This window comes from Sapajus apella, unplaced genomic scaffold (assembly GCF_009761245.1).
Source record: "Sapajus apella isolate SASKATOON/1434 unplaced genomic scaffold, GSC_monkey_1.0 scaffold4, whole genome shotgun sequence".
NCBI classification, from domain to species: Eukaryota; Metazoa; Chordata; class Mammalia; order Primates; family Cebidae; genus Sapajus; species Sapajus apella.
In genome coordinates, this window is record NW_022436944.1 from 39150943 (window position 1) to 39172079 (window position 21137).

At 38.2% G+C, this 21137-nt stretch overlaps 1 long non-coding RNA gene across 1 annotated transcript in view; it reads right to left on the minus strand.

Moving 5' to 3' along the window:
- Positions 1-19623: 19623 nt before the first annotated feature.
- The window catches only part of LOC116537363, an 8102-nt gene continuing 6588 nt past the window's right edge, over positions 19624-21137 (minus strand). The window contains exon 3 of the long non-coding RNA XR_004263091.1: positions 19624-19726. This is a non-coding gene — a long non-coding RNA (uncharacterized LOC116537363). The remainder of the gene's footprint in view (positions 19727-21137) is intronic.

A 21137-nucleotide genomic window follows, 5' to 3' on the forward strand; every position in this document is an offset into this window, starting at 1 on the left:
CAAATATTTTCTCACCTTATACCAGGTCTTCTTGCTTGCAAGATACATTGAGTTTAATTAAATTCTTTTGCTGTGAATCCCCATTTCTGTGTGTGTCTCTACAGCTCATACCATTTTCAGCTATGTATAAAAAAATACTTTACCCTCTTGTGCCCACTACCTTTAAAGAGGGCCTCCTTTTTATAATGCAGAGGCCACGCAGGGGCCACCAGGCTTCAGTCTAGGAGAGGTTTAAGCACAGCCTCACATTGTGAAAAGGGCAACTTTTCCTTTCTTTTCCTCAGTGCTAGGCTTCTGCCTCACTTAAGAAAATATTTCATTCTCTCCTTGCTAGGAAAGGCAGGGATACTTTCAAACCTAGTTGATCATCTCCTACCTCCTATTCCTCCCCCTGCCCAGCGCATAAGCTGTCTGTGTGAACTGCAAGTGTAGACACAGCTGTTTTCATGAGCTGGAGGAATACTGACAAACCACTGAATGGGGTTTAAACCTGTATGTAGTGTCATGGAGCTGTTAGCAATAAGAGTACTTTTGTCAGGAGTACAAGAAGACTCTTCTTAACTTATAGGGCAACTAAGCACTCTGTTAAAATTACATTTCCAGAAATTTTTTGTCCTAAAAATAATAGGAATGTAAAGAATTTTTTGCTCGAGGATGTTTCTTTTCAACATTACTTTTTATAGTAAAATAAAATGAAGAAAAACTCACCAAAACTGTATGCCCATGTTTTCACAGTAAAATGTGACATACTCATTAAAAACAACATTATGTTGTCCTTAAGATTTTTATTTATTTATTCATTTATTTTGAGACAGAGTCTTGCTGTGTCACCCAGGCTGGGGTGCAGTGGCACCATCTCAGCTCAGTGACACCTCCGCCTCCTGGGTTCAAGCAATACTCCTGCCTCAACCTCCTGAGTAGCTGGGACTAAAGGGATGTGCCACAACACCTGGCTAATTTTTTGTGTTTTCAGTAGAGACGAGTTTTCATCATGTTAGCCAGGATGTTCTCGTGATTCACCCTGACTTCATGATTCACCCACCTTGGCCTCCCAAAGTGTTGGAATTACAAGCATGAGCCATCGTGCCCAGTCATCCTTAAGATTATCAATGAAAAAAGTTTTATTCTCACAAATATATTTATAATATACTTAAGTATGATATTTACCATTTTAACTCTGTTAAAAACATGAAAAGAGAAATGATTGGAAATAATTTTTTCAAACTATTAAGTCACTGTTATTACAGTGATTTTTCTTTTAGTGGTGGGATTATGGCTGTTTTCTTCCTCCTTCTCTGTGCACTTATGTGCTTTTCCTGTTTTCCAAATTTTCTATACAACAAGCAAAAAATATCTTTCAATAAATTCCCAGTGCCCCCAGAGACCACACTTTTATTTCACTACCTTTTGTTTATTGATTCCAGCTTCTTTTAAATTCAAAAGCATTTGAAATTTATAGTCAAATTACTTTTATAACACATATAAGACAAATATCTTGTACCCTAAAAATAGGCTCCTTCAGCTATGATGTACAGTGGTGTCACCTCTCTGGTTACTTCCCTCTGTGCTTCAATAAAGGCTAGTTTAAAAAACCAAAACCTGCCGGGCACAGTGGCTCACGCCTGTAATCCCAGCACTTTGGGAGGCTGAGGCAGGTGAATCACAAGGTCAGGAATTTGAGACCAGCCTGGCCAAAATGGTGAAACCCTGCCTCTACTAAAAATACAAAAATTAGCTGAGCACAGTGGTGGGCGCCTGTAATCCCAGCTACTCAGGAGGGTGAGGCAGAATTGCTTGATCCCAGGAGGCGGAGGTTGCAGTGAGCCAAGATTGCGCTACTGCTCTCTTGCCTGGGCAACAGACCAAGACTCCATCTCAAAAAATAAAAGAATAATAAAAAAAAAAACCCTAAGCTTTCCTCACTGCAAAGTACCTTTAACTTGTTGGTAATTCAATCTTCAAACCCTTTTAAATATGTGTGTGTGTGTGTGCGTGTGTGTGTGTGTATGTGTATGTGTGTGTGTGTGTGTATATATACATATATGAGTTATATATTTTCAACATATGAAAAATTTCAAACATATAGAAAAGCAAAAAAAAAAAAAAAGTTACCGTTTATACTACTAATAGCTCTATCAGCTAGATTATATAATTAACATTTTAGTTTCTTTGCTTTCTCACATACTATTTCCCGTTCATCAATCCATCTTATTTTTTTTGAAACATTTCAAAGTAAGCAGCAGGTAAGAGTACACTTTGCTAAATACTCTTTCACGCATGTCTTTAACTAGAAGAGTTCAATCTTTTTCACTTTCTTTTTTGCTTTGGGGGTAAAATTTATGTGCAGTGGAATGTTAAAATCTTTAGTTACCAGTCAGCGAGTTTTGACAAATGTGTGTGTCTATGTCACCTAAACTCTTGTCAAAATATAGAACATCACCGTAATACAGGAAATTTCTTCATGTTTCTTCTAAGTCCCTGAACTGTCCATCCCAGAGCCAATAATTGTCCAGATTTGATTCCACAATATAATTGTTTTTTCAAGGCTAGAACTGCATATGAATGGAATCATACAGCCTGCAATCTTTTGTGCCTGGCTGTCTCACTCAGCGTAATGTCTCTGTTGTTCATTCATGGTGTTTTGTTTTTTAGTCGTTTTCTTTTTGTTGCTGAGTTGTCTCCCATTGTATAAGAGATTGTTAGTATCCATTTTTCTGTTGATGGATACCTAGGTTATTCCACATTTTAGTAACATAAACAGTCTTGTGCAAGTCTTTTTGTAGGCATCTGCTTTCATTGCTTTTGGGAAAATACCTAGGAATAGAATCGCTGGGTCAGAGGGTATATGTGCATCTGGGTTTTGTTTTTTTTTTTTCTCAAATTTTTCCAGAGACGTTTCTCATCTTATACTCCAACCCACAATTTATAGGAATCTCATTTTTCTCTATATTCTTGGCAACACTTGGCATTGTCAATCCTTTTTTTAAAAAAATTAGCTTTGTTATGTATAAGTACCTGAATTGTGTCTTTTACTATATATATTTAAGTTATATGAATTGTATTTTTTAAATGTTTAAATATTTGGTCAATTTCTTTGCTGTCTAAAGAAGGAAAAGGCAAGAGGAACAAGTTTTGCTCTAATAAACCTAGACTTCCTAAGCCCACAGCATATTGAAATTGGCAAAATTCTAGTGTTTTGTAAGAATCCATTTTTCTTTCATGAAGAACTGTGTTTTCCCAAGATTTAAATGGTAATTACTATAGGCTGACTTCATCATTATCATCAACATGATTGTTGGTCCCTCCTCCTAAGTCCTTTTCTTCTGTTTCTCCACTTCCCAATTCCTTAAGACTATCTGGAGAGAGGGAATATGGAATTGCTTCATACATTCCAGGCATCTTTGTCAGGTAATTTCCTCTGTCTCATGTATCCTTAGGCTGTAGGCATTTGGGTCCATGTCTGATCCTTTTCTTAATCTATTAACATTTTGAGAAAGGAAATATTTAATTTACCTTAGCACAGCCACTTGCACCCAGTAGGTGCTGACTAAACATTTATTGAATGTGTGATTGTGAGAGATGATGGAGTAGTGAAGAACACAAACCCTAGGGCTAGACTATTCCACCTACCAGCTGTGTGATATCAAGCAGGTGGCTTACCCTCTCTGAGTCTCAATTTCTATCTGAATAATGAAGATAATAAAAGTACTTGCCTTACTGAAGTTTTATGGGGATTAATGAGTTAATTTTTAAAAAGCCTTTAGAAGAATGCCTAACATACTATAAATATATACAAGTAAAATGAAACCAAATCATCTTTGGATCACATATGCAATTTTATAGAAAACACTGTCTTTCTAAATTGATGTCTACCCTATTTGAAAATTTTTCTTAAAAATAACAAACAATAAGCAATAATTCAATCTGAAGCTACTTCTTTCAAGTATTCTAGTTCTGTTATTCCAGAATTTGGTGAGTGAATCTATTTACCCATTATGATTTTGTAACCTTTGATCATATGCCTCTTATCCTCCAGATTTTCAGACTAAATCTGTCTGTAACACCTTTTCTTCTTTTCTTATCTTGGGTCTTCTATTATGTCTTCCTTGAAGTGCTCTGATTAGATCTACAATACTTGAGATGTAAATTATACTCCCATTTTTTTTTTAAACAAAGAGAAGAGCAATGTAGTCCTTAGTGGTCCTAAATATTATTCAACTTATCTTTACATTCAATTTTTTTATATATGAAAGGAATGTATTTTTAACAATGAAATAAACAACAAGCATTGACATTACTTATTAACAGTATTTATGGTTGATGGGCCTCACATATTCTGAAAGGTTATGTTGTCATTCTTTTAAGAAGATTTCAGAGTTTTCCACTGAAAGAATTTGAAAATCAAGACTTGGAAGGGTCCTGAGAGCAACTTTCTATAGAGGATAAGGCTAAACAGTACCCCAGAATCTTCAGTAGCAGTGATAGTATGGCTTTGTTTTCCTTCACTGTGCTAGGCTCCATGACTAAGCATCTTATATTTGGAAGTCAAAATGTATCTTTGACTTCTTACAACATAGAGAAAACATGCTTACAAAATCAAAGGAGAGCATTGACTACTGTGACCTGTTTAACATATTTCTCTGCTTTGCTTCAGATGAGAGATTTCAAATCTCATCATTAATGTGGTGAAAAATATTGAATTGGAAAACACTAACATTGTCTTTCCATATTGATTCATCTTCTGTTTGTAACTTCAGAACAAGAAAAGGATATTAATGGTCTCCTTGGCTGTTTCCTTGTGACCTCCAACATGGCTCACATTTAAAATTGAATCTGGTCTGGGGTGTCTGGGGGTGGGGAGTGGAAATCTACAGGGTGCAGAATAAAGGCTAGATGTGTCCACTTGGTATTAAAGAAATGCTTCTGCAAGCAAAACAAGAAACGATATTTGGTAAAAATGAGTGTCGTTTTCCCCTGCTCCGGCATCTGTTTGCGTTTACAATGGCCGTAGTGTTTTTCTTTACCTGGTAGGTGGCCTCTCCATGTATCGATGAGGCACTGCGTGAAAATGTGCCTCCTTATGTTGGAGGGAAATTTGCTTTCACTTCTTTTCCCTGCTCTCCTGTGCCTCCCTTTGTTCTAATCATACATGTGAGGAGAAAAGCCAGTGAAATCAGCAATCATTTTCTTCTCCAGCCACTTTTTGGAGTTAATAATTCAAACAGATCTTTTACAAACTCATTTTATTCTTAGAAATGGCCTTATTGCTAACAGTCTGCTCTCCAGTTGTACTTTATCAAGCAGCAGATCTGTTGTAAAATGTGATGACTGGATTTCATCTGTTTTGCCACCCCCTAAGAATTCATTGCCCACAGTGCTTCAACTGCTGTTATAAGAGACAGTTTAATTTTTGTGGTACATTGATTGATAACTGGGCTCCCTGGTAACATGGTCTTCCTTGAATAGGACTGCTGTTTTCTAGGTCTCAGATCCCCTGAAGATGCTACATAACTCCCTGTATGAAACAAATCTTCCACACCCTAATAGTAATATACCAAATCCCCAAATGAACAGAAAATACACACAAATACCTATAGGTATCTTCATGCCTGTAGGTGATATAATATGGGAAGGGAAGTTCCCCTCGGTCTTAGGTATGATGAAATCAGAGAAACAGAAAAAACAGACAACCAACCCAACAACCAATCAAACAAAACTGGAAGACTTGCCACAATTCTGAAAAGTTCTCTAAACTGGCCTCTACTGAGTAATAAAATTGCAGGTGCTTCTCTACTTCTTGAAAAGCTTTTCTGTAGCTCTCAGGTGAACCATGTAGGATACCTGCTATGTAACTTCAAATTTAAAAATAATAGTAATAATAACAATGAAAGAGAGGGCAAAAAATGTTGGCAAAAAGGAGAATTGTAAAAATCATGAAAATGAAGGGTAGAAGGATTTGTCAGAGAGATTTGAATCTCTAAGTTATGGGGCCAATGTTGTCATCGGCTTATGAAAAATCAATTTTTAAACAAAATTCTCATTATTCTTTTCAGTATATCCAGGCCAGAAACTTCATGTTTACACACACCTCAAAGAAGAGGACAATGATGTAGGTCTTAATAAAACTGTCACTCCTGGTTAGTAAATTTGCTAAGCCTACTGCATGGAAGAAAGTTGAGGGCTTGGTTAAAACCTTAGCAGGTAATTTAGCACAAAATAAGTTCTTAGGAGCCTAACATTCCTGATGATTTTGATGGAATCTCTTTCTTCCCAGCCATGTACATCCAACGACTGATGCATTTGGTGGCAACGTTAAGGTGGAAGGTCACAAGTTCTAGTCTGACATCTCATGTTGCTTCATTAATGCTTGGCCTGGTCCCCTGTGACCACTCCTGTATCAATTTCCAAAGCAACCCCTACTCTGCCTACTTTCTTTTTGAGTTAAATGTGATGGTTAGATAAAACTATCTTTATATTGAATGTTATTCATTCAACAAATATTTATTGAGAAACTACAATGCCTCAGGCACTAGGAGCTGGTGATTTAGTAATGAACAAGACAGAAAAAATTTCTGCCTTCTTGGACTTTGCATTCTAGTGAGTGAGAGGAATAATAAAGTATGTAAACAAAGGAAATGAAATAAGATAGTGATAAGGGGTCAGGTGCAGTGGCTCATGCCTGTAACCCCAGCAGTTTGGGAGGCCAAAGCGGACAAATCACTTGAGCCCAGGAGTTTGAGAACAGCCTGGGTAACATAGTGAAACCACATCTCTATTAAAAATATGAAAATTAGCTGGGCATGGTGCCACATGCCTGTAGTCCCAGCAACTTAGGAGGCTGAGGTGGGAGAATCGCTTGTGCCTGGGAGCCAGAGGTTGCAGTGAGCCAAGATCCCACCACTGCACTTCAGCCTGGCTGACAGAGTCAGATCCTGTCTCAAAAAAAAAAACAAAAAACAAAAAAACAAAAACGGATAAGGGATAATAGTCAAGAAAAGAGGGTAGGAAAGTTTTAGATAGAGTAGCCAAGGGTGGCCTCACTGGTAAGATGATTTTGATGAAAGACCTAAAGAGAGTGGGAGAAGTGGCCATGCCGATATCTGGTGGATTAGCAATCCAGACAGGGAGAAAAGCAAGTGCAAAGGCTGTGGGGCTGGGACATGCCTGATATTTTTATGAGGAAAGCCCTAAGAGGCTGGGATTACCGAAGTAGAATAAATGAGGGAGAGAGTTATAGATGACGTCACAGAGGTAATGAAGACCAGGCCACGTAGGATCTTACAAGCCATGAAAGGAACATTGGCTTTTGCTCCGAGTCCCATGGGAAGCCATTGGAGCTTTCTGTGCACAAAACATTGGAGGGTTTTGTGCAAAATAGTGAATGTTATGTTGACTGAGAATAGATGAAAAGATTGTAAGGGTGGATGGTGAGATCAGTTAGAAGGCTACAGAAGTTATTCAGAGAGGATTGGACCAGGTTGATGGTAGTAGGGGTGGTAGGTAGTCATGTTCTGGATATATCTTTGTGGTAGAAACAACCACATTTGATGATACCTGTTAGAGTAAGAGTAGAGTTTTGGCTACCATGAAGGTATAAATCTAAGTGACTGATAGAATGGAGTTTCAGCGAGTTGAGGTGGGGAAGATCGGAGGATATTTTTCTGTGGCACATGTGTGTAAAGACACTGATTTTGGACATGTTAAGAGTAAGATGTCTATTAGATATTCAAGTGGAGGTAGCAAGTAAGCACTTGGAAATATGAGTCTGCAGTTGAGGAAAGAGGCAAAGTTGGAGATAGAAATTTGAGTATCATCAGCATATAGATGCTATTTAAAGCCATGAGACTAAATGAGGTCCCTTAAATCACCTCTTAGAGAAGGCATCTATGAACTGAATGTTGGGGTTCAGGGAGATGAGGAGAAACTAGTCATTGAACTGATAAGGAGTGACCAAAAAGAGAACCATGTCATAGAATACAAGTGAAAAACATGTTTCAAGGCAGATAGAGTGATTGATTGCTGAAAGGTCACCTGTCACTGAAAGGACAAATAAGATGGGAATCATTTAATGGAATTTAGCAACCACATTTAACAATATAGAGTTGATCAGTAACTTTCAGAATAACTTATGTCTGTTGAGCACAAGGTCTGAAGTAACCCCAAACAGCCTATCAACCTCTATGGGTTAAATTAAAGAATGTGATCGGGGTAAGTAACTTGTTTTAAAGCAAGATGGAATGAGGGAGATATTGAGAGTTCTAAGTTCCTTACTAGCACCTTCTTACACACTAAAGTGTTGAAACAATGTAATATTCAAAACAAATAAGCAAGCAAACAAATAGAACATCATCTGAATAGTAGTATATGCAATGGTCTTTGATGGAAACCATGACAACAGGGAAAAGAGGCCTTAAAAAAAAATGTGTGTGTGCTTCTGCTCTGCTTTCTCAATGTATTTATCACATCATGGCCTTGGCAAGAGGAAGAGGTAGAGAAAAATAAATAACTGATTTCTCATCTTTCGGAAAAAAACAAAACTTGTCTGATGTAAGTGGTTAAAAGCCCTCTCTATAGTTGTCAGTTTAAACATAAAGCAGCAATTTAAAAAAATGGATGGGATTGCAGTTGTGTGGGTCGATTTGGTAGGGCATTTAATTTTGCTATGGAGTTGAGGTAATCTTGGCTAGAACAAAAGCATATCCCTTTGACTTTTTGGAATGCCCCAAGGTCCATCTGATTTGAACTAGAATTGGAAAAAGGGAAGAGAGATGGAAGGGAGTGATCAAAGTTGGAAAACTGTAGAACTTCTCCCCATGAAAATCAAGAAAGGCAAATACAGATGAAAAATAAAGATAGTGCTCCTCCACATGTTTTGGAATTGCATTTTTGGTACTCTCAACTAACTGAAATGCAGCCTCCTAGGGAAGGCTGTTGCAAAGCTTATGTAGTATAGGATAGATGTGGGACTGCCCCTCAGGGCAGAGGGGAACCTTAAACATACTGATTCCTGTTGGTTATTTGATTTCCTCTTTGATGTTAGTGACAGAACATTTACTGATTAATCTGTGACCTCTCTAGGAGCGGGGTACAGAGGAGAGAATAGAAACAAAGAGATAGCCCATGCAAGGAAGAATTTACTTAAGTCCTTTAATGATCCCATTGGGAGTGATGTGGTTGTCTTGACATTGATGTCAATAGACACCCCCACCTCCCATCTTGGGGGTCTTTAGCTCCAAAATCTCTGTGGTTGAACTTTTGAGACAGCCTGTTAGGCCACCACATATGCCATGACCCAAGGGACCCGCTGGCAATTACTCTGGATGCTTCTTGAGGATTCTTTATTGTTCTTGCCCTTAACTTGCCTCTGTAAGATCTCAAACTTTTCTCTTCCTGCTCCAGCTGCACTATGTGTCTGTCCTTGTCTCTCAGGTGTAGGATTCTCATGTCTCCGTTTTCACAGTAGCTCAGGTAAGGGGACTTGTTAGAACATCTTGAGATGCTGTCTTTAGTCCTAGCTCTCTTGGAAAGGAGGAAAGGAGATGAGACATACTGAAACCACATCTTCTTGATGTAGAGAAGAATCCAGTTCACAGACTAGAAAATATTTTATTCCTTGTAGGCTCAGCAGCACAGAAACACAGTGGGGAAAGGAAAACAATTTCTAAAGAGTGAATTATTATGAATTATCTCAGAAATGCCCATGCCACCTGCTTTACTTCTCATAATTCACTAAACCTCCTTTACTTCTCATAATTCTCATAACCTCCTTCTCATAATTCACTAAATTCACTATGCTCTACATTTCATCCGTGGCGTGATGAGTTAAGTTTCCTTGTTGCGAATTTTTTCAGTACATTTGTCCACCAGAGCAAAAATCAACCACCTTTCTCTTAAACAGAAGCATTTGAACAACTTTCACTATGAGGAGGTGAGAATGATAATTATGTTGATACTTGTTTTAAGAATTACCCAGATAAAAATTTGTGAATAAATGACTTATTAAGAAAGTTGTCCCAGAAGAAATCAGTGAGGGAGTTGGGGCATGAGGAGAGGAAAAGGGAAGTCAAGCAAAGTGTGCTATTTTAGGCCAAGTCTCATAGCAGGGAGCTTTGACCTAAATCTACAAGGGAACCTTAGAGCAAAAATTGAGTTGTCTGCTGAAGGCAACTGGGAGAAACTTGGGTTTTCATACACTTGCATGATCAGTCACAGCTAAGAACACCCAAGGGCCATGTAAACTCCCAGTCACTTCTGCTCTCACAGCCATAGGGTAATCCTTTAAAAACAGACAAATGGACAGGCCATTGGAAATAAGAGTCCTGGATCTAGGAAGAAATTCAGGAAACAACAAAGCAATTGAGGGAAACCTGGGTGGGTTACTGCAGTGACTATTACATCACTTTAAGCATTTATTCTAGTGCCTAGAAAGCTGTGTCGTGTGTGTGTGTGTAGAATGGTATTTAGTTCTCACAATACTCTTGGAATTATCTCTATTTTACATGCTAAGAACTGAAGTGTTCAGTAATTTGTAAGAGGGTTTAAAAAAAGGTCAGCAACAGAGCCAGGATTCAAATCCTGGTCTGTCTGAAGGCCATGTCCACAGTCACATTACTCTCTCATTATACTACCTCCTGGTCAGCCTCCTAACCAATGTAAGGGGTGCAGTTCAGGAAGGATAGGAGAACTTGGGATAGGATAAACAGAAAAAAACAGATGATAAAATAATTTGTAACTAAGAAATGTTATAGCAGTTGAGTGGGGATTATTCTATGACCAGGAGAAGGGAAGATGAAAGAAATTTAATAATGATCTTCAAGTTCATGAAAGGGTTTAACGCAGAATAGATTAACCAGCTGTGCTCAAATTTCTGCATAGTGAATTTAAAAAGAAAACTATTTGCTATTATAGCACGAGGATTTTAGGTTGGATTGAAGGAAGTGTTCCCTGGCTAAAAGAGCTATTGAGCACTAGAGTGAAATCATATAAACTCAAATTAGAGAGAAAATAGAAAGAAAAGGGAAGAAAAGAAAAGAAAAGATGTGAGCCCAGTCTGTCACACTGCAAATGTATGAGATGCTACCTTGAACACAGCTGCTTCACACCTGCAACCTTCCACAGCGGGAGAGTGTGAATTTAAAAAAAATAAAGCAGCAAACTTCATTGTAGCTGAGGATGCTAGGAAACCTGAAGTCTTTCTAGAAACTATCATATTAATTATTGTATTAGGAAAGAAATATGTACTGGTATGGTTTAGTAGTTTGTTTCTTAATGAGAACTCTCTTTCACTTTTGTCCTTTCTTCTCCAAAGGCAATCATTTCCAATGGCATTAAGTATATGTAAAAGATAGATATACAAGAAATAACATTTGGTGAACCAACCATGTGGCACAGAGCCAATGACTGTTCAGCTAGCAAAGGGAATGGACTTTGACCATATCTTGTGAAGTGGCACATATCATTGAATAATCTGTTGTTTTGATGTCCTCTATGTACCCACAGACCTTGCCCTTGAAAGTTTTCTGCATAATTCCATTTAGATTTCTTAGGCTTATATGTGTGTGTGTACACACATATATATACATACTCCTACACATATATGTGTATATACATAAACACTCTCAGTGATGTGTTAGATGGTATGTACTTCAGCCAGACTAAACTAGTCCATTGTTTTATAATGGGGCGTATACTAAAAATTTATTTTTAAGTCACTTATAAATGTGTTTTCCCCATAGAAATTCTGGTATAGATATAATTATTTTGGGGCAGAATATCACTATAATCACACCAAATTTACCTATCAAGGTACTATTGTTTAGCTACTCTGTGATTTACTGGAGGAACTCCATCACCAGATTATTATTTCTCTGGAAAAAATAAATTCCATTTTGAATTTGGAATTCCAGAAATATTTCCACCCTAATGTGCCTCTCAGTAGAGGTTTGTTAGAGGATTTTCTACACATTGGGTAAAGCCAATTGCTAAAATTCAATTGCTTCCCGAAGTTGCTTTTCCTTTAATAAGAGTGCTGACTTGTTAGCACTGTGAAATTGAATTGAAAAAAAATTATGTGAAAGAGAATTTTCCTTCCATTTTAATAGCAGGCATGCATAGGATTGAAGAGAGAGTAACAATTATTATTAGCACCTACTATGTGTTGGACACTTTGTTGCTTATTGTATGTATATTATCTTATGTAGGCTTCATAACAACCTTGGGATGTTATGTTATTACCACCATTCTACAAAAGAGGAAATTGATATAAAGAAGGCAGCTTGCTGGAAGTTCTATAAATAATAAATGATAGAATTGGGTTGTGCCGTGGTTTGAATGTCTCCTCCCAAATTAATGTTAAAATTTTATTGCCATTGTAACACTATTAAGAGGTATGACTGGTAAGAGGTAGATTAGGCCATGAGAACTTCACCCTCATGAATGGATTAACCAGTTTTCACTGGAGTGGGATCATTATAAAAGGCCAAGTTTGGTCCTCTTTCTCTCTTGCCCTCTCTTGCTCGTCTGCCTTCTCCCATGGGATGATGCCACAAGAAGGCCCTAATCAGATGCCAGCCCCTCAATCTTGGACTTACCATATAGAATGGCGATAAATAATTTTTTTTTTCCTTTAGAAATTACTTGAACAGTGGTATTTTGTTATAACAGCACAAAACAATCTAAGATGGGTTGTTTTGAATTCTGGACTACCTGACCCTAAATTCGAAAGCCTTTTCATGGATGTTGTGGTGGATATTTTTTGATTATGTGCCTGACATCCATTCTCTCTTCCATATTTTCCTGTGAAAAATTTAATCTTCACTACCTGTCCCACATACCACACCACATCACAGACATTTAGTTTGAATGGAATTGACCCCGCCACCTGTCTTAGGAGTGAGCCCAGATTGACTTAGGCCAACTACTATATATATTCTTCTCATTTCCCCTGCAGTGCTTCCAGATTCAAAGACAAGTAGGTAGCTCAACCAGAGACAGTGAGATAGAAGGACACATTTGCTTGTCACCTTAGAATGAGAAGCTCCCTTCTTTAACTGTGTTGCAAAAGAATGTGAGTTCTACAAGCTCACATTCTGTGGTTCCTGGTTCTGGTGTGGCGAATACTGTGTACAGCCTTAGTTTGAAGTCACTGGGGCAGAAGACAGAGGGAATTCACGGTCTTAACAACAACTTTTGGACTCCTGGATCAAGCCTTACCTGAATTAAGAACTGATTCTGGATTTGATTGTAAACATATTTGCTCAAACAACAAATTATAGTTTGAGCTACTTTATGGGGTTCACGTCACTTTAGCATAAAGAGTTGTTGTAATACAGGCACTCCCCAGGACTATACCTTCATTAAAAACATTTACATCTTCCAAATTTGTGGTATGATGAGACTTGACTTCCACAATCACACTCCTGAAACAATAGCAACCCAATTAATCAAATAAGATTACATTCACAATCAAATAACATTATATTATTACCCTTACTAAGTAAGAAAAATTGCCCACTTAAAATTTACAAAGATTCTGAACAACACAGAATAAAAACAACGAATGTTTTGGTTAATGATTTAAAGTTAGACAGAAAAAAAAACTAATTAAATGATGCCTTTCTCTGATAATCTAGTTAATTGAAGCTTTAATTCCAGTAGGAATAATAAAAACTGGGGTCTAAGTTTAATAAGTAAAGTTTTCAAATTATTTATATATGCTTAATTTAGAAAAATGTAGGTACACATTCATTTTCCTTGTGAGACATTAAAATATATTAACATAGATTAAGCAAAATATATTTTCCTTTATCGTGATAATTCCTTGTTATCTCAAGTCTTTTCTCTAAATGTGATAAGAATACATAGCTATAGTTTTCAGGATGTCATATGTATCACATGTAAATCCAGATCCCTATCATTATATCCTGAGGAAATTAAGAAACTGGGGAAAACTGGGGAATCACTGTAAAGAAAGAAAGCAAACAGTACAGAGAAAATAAGGTGTAGGAAGAAGTAATAATGACTCATTTCAAAGCTCATTTTACTGTGAAACTAAGGAAGATTAAGCTCTAGGATCCCTCACTTGCAGGGGCGCTTCCAAAGCTTTGAGAGAGACCCTAGCAATGTGTTCACATAGTTACATATTTTTTTGAAAAGTAGAAAAGCTAAGTATTTTAACTGCAATTAGTAAAGCCTACCGTATTCTTTCCCTCTCTAATCCTCCCTGGTCCATTATATTTTTACTTGGTTTGGATAGTAGGCGAATGACTACAGAAATTTTTAGAATCTGGCTAAGGGCAAGTTCTATTGCAAATGGAATTGAAGTGGAGTATATTTATGTATGCCATGGACACTCCCACATTTAGTTAAGGTATTGGTAGGCATCTCGGTGTAGGATTGCCTTCTAAGAACACATATTCTTTCAGCTGTGCCAACTGTCCTGGCATCGTGACAAGAATCTGCTTGGTCAGAGATTTTATCAGGATACGAATGGATACTAAGGTGTCTAGCGCTAGAAGTATATATGTAGTGAGGAGAAACCGCTGGTGAAATGTAGAGACAGATGCTAGTCTATGGAAATTCTTCCAATTATCAGAAATATAAAGCTGCCAGCCGATGATTCAGTTCTCATCAATATGAAACGAAACAGAAAGTTAGCTCCTGTCAGGAATATAACAAATAATACTGCATATACAGTTATTGATGCTGTGTGTATGTTGTGTGTGTGTATAAGAAAGACTGAATTATCTTTATATTTTCTTATAGACAATGTTATAAAAATCATCCTATGAAAAGGTTATCAAAGCGTTTGCATAAAATAAGTGTTAAAAAGTAGATTAACAACTCTTCGTGCTCTAGAAGCCTCTGTTCTATTTCTGCTTTTGAGTTATTTACTGGGTATAAAGAAAGTAATAGCTATGCAAGATAAACAAGTTTTAGAGATTTGCTGTACAACAGTGCCTATAGTTAATAATGTGGTATTGTGCACTTAAACATTTGCAAAGAGGGTAGATCTTGCACTAAGTGTTGTTATCACATGCAGAAAAGCAAAGGGACACAAGGAAACTTTTGGAGATAGTGGGTATGTTTATTGCCTTGCTTGTGGTGATGGTATCATGACTGTGTATTTTCAAACTCATCAAATTGTATATATTAAACATACAACTATTTTATAAGATGCATTTTTTAATTATACTTCAATGAAGCTGTAAAACAGTGTATTAAGTGGTTAGGCAATATAATTTTTAAATTAATTTTGTGTTATTTGTGGTTTTTGTTGGTCTTTTTACGTTTGAAAGATTTTCTGGTTTCTTGTACTATATTAATAATCACTTTTGCAGTTAATATCATATTTGTAAGTTTGTATATTCTTTCTTGAAAAGGAACCCTCAAATAAACATTCAGGCTCCAAACACCCAGATACAACCTTACCTATTCCAGCTTTTGGTAAAGAGGAATTAGTTGTACTTCTAAATTAATCTTGTTTCTTCTCAAAATTTCTGCCTGAGGATTATTTGTTGGGCCATCAAAGACACCACTTCAATCATTTTTCTTGTATAAAAAGAAGAATCAATTCTACTTATTTCATATTTAAACTTTTTATCAGCATTCTTGAGGAATAATTGCAATAATGCCAATAGTGCATATTTGAAATGTACAATTTGATAAGTTTTGACCTATGTTTACACCAACAAAATGTCAACATAACCAAGATAATGGAAATTTTTATTACCCCCAGAGCTTTCCTCATGACCTTTTGTATCCTTTTCTTCTGTCTCTACTCATGGCCTCATCCCAACCCCAGTCAACCACTGACCTGGTATTTTTCCTCCCCCAGGATCTTGTAAAGTTTTTATTTTTATTTTTTTAAATTTTACTTTAAGTTCTCGGATACATGTGCAGAACATGCAGGTTCATTACGTAAGTTTACATGTGCAGAACATGCAGGTTTGTTACGTAGGTTTACATGTGCCATGGTGGTTTGCTGCACCCATCAACCTATCATCCAGGCTTTAAGCCCTGCATGCATTAGGTATTTTTCCTAATGCTTTCCCTCCCTTTGCCCCCTGACAGGCCCCACTGTGTGATGTTCCCCTATGTGTGTCCAGTTTACAGATCCAGAACCCCTTGAATAAAGGGGAGACCAAGTTCCCTTGAGAAAGGGCCTCACCATACTACTGACAATTTATGCTGTTAATCTTTCTCCCATCCTTCCCCAAGGAGACCTCCAGTCCTTTACTAGGGTAACTGTGCACTGGGGAAAGGGAAATGATCAGACATTTGAGGAGCTGCTAGACATTGGCTCTGAGCTGACGATTTTGGGGGACCCAAAATGTTATTGTGGTCTTCCAGTTAAACTAGGAGCTTTTGAGTTCTTTACTGGCTATAAAGAAAGTAATAGCAAGAGGTTGGGCAATTAATGGGATTTTAGCTCATGTCTGACTTACAGAGTGTGCCTGTACTCATCCTGTGGTCATTTCCCCAGTGCCAGAATGCATAATTGGCATAGACATACTTAGCAGCTGGCAGAACCCCCATATTGGCTCCCTGACTGGTAGGGTGAAGGCTATTATGGTGGGAAAGGCCTAATGGAAACAATTAGAGCTGCCTCTACCTAGAAAAATAGTAAATCAAAAACAAGATCACATCCCTGGAGGGACTACAGAGATTAGTACCACCATCAAGGACTTGAAAGATACAGGGGTGGTGATTCCCACCACATCCCCATTCAACTCTCCTCTCTGGCCAGTGCAGAAGACAGATGGATCTTAGAGAATGAGAGTGGACTATTGTAAGCTTAACCAAGTGGTGATTTGAATTGCAGCTACTGTAAGAGATGTGGCTTTATTGCTTGAGCAAATTAACACATCTTCTGGTACCTGGTATGTAGCCATTGATTTAGCAAATGCCTTTGTCTCTATTCCTGTCCATAAGGCCCACCAGAAGCAATTTGCTTTCACCTGGCAAAGCCAGCAATATACCTTTATTCTCCTACCTCAGGGGTATATCAACTCTGGCTTTGTGTCATAATCATAGTTGGAGAGACTTTGATCACTTTTTGCTTCCACAAGATACCACACTGGCTCATTACATTGATGACATTATGTTGATTGTATCCAGTGAGCAAGAAGTAGCAAACACTGAATTTATTTGTGAGACATTTGCATGCCAGTGGATAAGAAGTAAATCCAACTAAAATTCAGGGATCTACCTCAGTAAAATTTCCAGGGGTCCATTGGTGTGGGGCCTGTCAAGATATTCCTTCTAAGGTAAAGGATAAGTTGCTGTATTTGGCCCCTCCTACAACCAAGAAAGAGGCACAATGGCTAGTGGGCGTATTTAAATTTTGGAGGCAACACATTCCTCATTTGGGTGTATTACTCCATCCTATTTATCCAGTGACCTGAAAGGCTGCCAGTTTTGAGTGGGGTCTAGAGCAGGAGAATGCTCTGCAACAGGTCCAGGCTGCTGTGCAAGCTGTTCTACCACTTGGGCCATATGACCCAGTAGATCCTATGGTGCCTGAGGTGTCAGTGGCAGATAGGGATGCTGTTTGGAGCCTTTGGCAGGCCCCCATAGGTAAATCACAGTGGAGGCCTCTAGGATTTTGGAGCAAGGCCCTGCCATCTTCTGCAGGTAACTAGTCTCCTTTTGAGACAGCTCTTGGCCTGTTACTGGCCTTCAGTGGAAACTGAACGTTTGACTATGGGAAAGAAAGCCACCATGCGGCCTGAACTCCCTTTCATGAACTGGGTGCTTTCTGACCCATCTGTCCATAAAGTGGATCAGGCACGGCCCCATTCCATCATCAAATGGAAGTGGCATATGCATGATTGGATTTGAGTAGGTCCTGAAGGTACAAATAAGTTACATGCCTACATGCATTTGAGGAAATGGCTCAAATGCCCATAGTCTCCACTTCTTACCCTGCCTTCTCTCCCTGAGCCTACACCAATTATCTCATGGGGAGTTCCCTATGATCAGTTGATAGAGAAAGAGAAGACTGGGGCCTGGTTCACTGTGGTTCTGCATGACATGCAGGCACCACCCAAAAGTAGAGAGTCACAGCACTACAGCCTCTTTCTAGGACATTGCTGAAGGACAGGGGTGAAGAGAAATCTTCTCAGTGAGCAGTGAGAAATGGCCAGATATGCAATTATATACTGATACATGGCTGTAGCCAATGGTTTGGCTGGATGGTCAGGGATGTGGAAGAAGCATGATTGGAAAATTGGTGACAAAGAAGTTTGAGGAAGAGGCATGAGGATGGACCTCTTTGAGTGGTCAAAAACTGTGAAGATACTTGTATCCTATGCAAGTGCTCACCAACATGTGGCCACAGCGGAGAAGGATTTTCATAATCAAGTGGCTAGGGTTACCCATTCTGTAGACACAGCCTCTTTCCCAGTCACCCCTGTCATTGTCCAATGGGCCCATTAAAAAAGTGGCCATAGTGGCAGAGATGGAGGTTACACATAGGCTCCACTATTGCCACTGCTGAGCGCCCAATTTGATAGCACCAGAGACCAACTCTGAGCCCTTGATATGGCACCATTCCTTGAGGTGATCAGCCAGCTACCTGGTGGCAGGTGGACCTCTTCCATCATGGAAAGTGCAGGACTTTGTCCTCATTGGAATAGATACTTACTCCAGATATGGGGTTGCCTATCCTGCACGCAGTGCTTCTGCCAAGACTACCATTTGTGGACTCATGTAATGCCTTATTCAGCATCCCGGTATTCCACACAGCATTGCCTCTGACCAAGGCACTCACTTTACAGCTAAAGAAGTGTGGCAGTGGGCTCATGCTCGTGGAATTTGCTGGTCCTCCCATGTTCCCCATTATCCTGAAGCAGCTGGATTGATAGAATGGTAGAATAGCTTTTTGAAGTCACAATTATAATGTAAACTAGGTGACAATACTCTGCAGGGCAGGGGCAAAGTTCTCCAGAAGGCTGTGTATGCTCTGAATCAACATCCAATGTATGGTACTGTTTCTCCCATGGCCAGGATTCACAGGTCCTGGAATCAAGGGGTGGAAGTGGAAGTAGAACCACTTGATCATCACCATCCACCATCACTCACCATCACCCCTTGTGATCCACTAACAAAATTTTTGCTTCCTTTTCCTGCAACATTATGTTATGCTGGCCTAGAGGTCTTAGTTCCAGAGAAAGGAATGCTGCCACCAGGAGACACAACAATGATTCCATTAAACTGGAAGTTAATATTGCCACCTGGACACTTTGGGTTCCTCCTACCTTTAAGTCAACCGGCTAATAAGGGAGTTAATCGTGTTGGCTGGGGTAATTGACCTGGACTATCAAGATGAAATCATTGTACTATTCCACAACAGAGGAAGGAAGAGTATGCATGGAATTCAGGAGATCCATTAGGGCATCTCTTAGTATTATTACCACGCCCTGTGATTAAAGTCAATAGGAAGCTGCAACAGCCCAGTCCAGGCAGGACTATAAATGGCCCACACCCTTCAGGAATGAAGATTTGGGTTATTCCACCAGGAAGAAAACCATGACCTGTCGAGGTGCTTGCTTAAGCCAAAGACAATACAGAATGAGTAGTAGAAGAAGGTAGTCATCAATACCAGCTATGACAATGTGACCAGTTGTAGAAATGAGGACTGTAATTGTCATGAGTATTTCCTCTTTCTTTTGTTAAAATCAGTTTATGCATGTACACACTTGTACTAAGAGAATATCTTCATTTTCTTTTTCCTTTATTATGCCACATAAGATTTATTGACTTCCTATCAGCGTTGTTAACTTGAGGTAATAGTATTTGGGTTGGGGATTGGTGCATTTCTGGTTTTACGAAGGATAGTTGTATGAAGAATAGTTGTATTATCTTAAGCATAATTATGATCTTATTATTGTCTTTATTTGAAGATTATGTATGATCTCAGGAGATGTGTGTGGGTTCAAGTTGACAAGGGGTGGGCTTGCGATGGTTAATATTGAGTATCAACTTGATTGGATTGAAGGATGCAAAGTATCGATCCTGGGTGTGTCTGTGAGGGTGTTGCCAGAGGAGATTAACATTCGAGTCAGTAGCCTGGGAAAGGCTGTTAATCTGGGTGGGTACCATCTAATCAGCTGCCAGCCAGTATAAAGCAGGCAGAAAAATGTAAAAAGGCTACACTGGCCTAGCCTCCCAGCCTTTCTCCCATGCGGGATGCTTCCTGCCCTCAAACATCAGACTCCAAGTTCTGCATTTTTAGAACTCGGACTGGCTCTCCTTGCTCCTCAGCTTGCAGACAGCCTATTGTGGGACCTTGTGATGTGAGTTAATACTTAATAAACTCCCCTTTACATATATCCTATTAGTTCTGTCCCTCTAGAGAACACTGAGTAACACAGGATATTACAGATAAATTTACCATGAACATTTGTGTACACGTCTTTACATTAATAGATACTTTTATTTTCTTGGGGAAATACCTGGAAGTAGGTTGCATGGATTATATATATGTAAATGTTTTGCTTTTTAAGAAATTTTCAAATGGTTTTCCAAAATAGTTGAATCATTTTGCATTTCTATCATCAGTGTATTAGAGTTTCAGTTGCTCCAAATTTTTTGCTAAAACCAGATATGGTGTATTTTTTTTTTTTTTTTTAAATTATCCATTCTAATAGGTCTATAATGCTATCTCATTGTGATTTTAACTTAATGGTGTTGAAAATCTTTTCACCTTTATTTGCTGTCTATATGTTTTCTTTGATGAAGTGTCTGTTCAAATCTTTTGTTCATTGTTTTCTTATTTTGGAGTTTTAAGAATTTTAAATAAACATGTACATATATATATATATATATGATGTAAGTCTTAGATATGTGGTTTGCAAATATTTTCTCCCAAGTATCTGATTTGTCTTTTCATTTTGCTAGCAGTGTATTTCAAAAAGAATTTTTGAAATTAACAAAAAATCCAATTTATCTATATTTTCTTTTACAGATTGTGGTTTTGGTATCACATCTAAGAAATCTTTACCTAATCAAAGTTGCAAAAGTTTTTTCCTGGAAGTTTTATAGGTTTAAGTTTTACATTTAGGTCTATGATTCATGTTGAGTTAATTTTATGGTGCAAGATATAGATCAAAGTTTATTTTTTTTCTTGCATATAT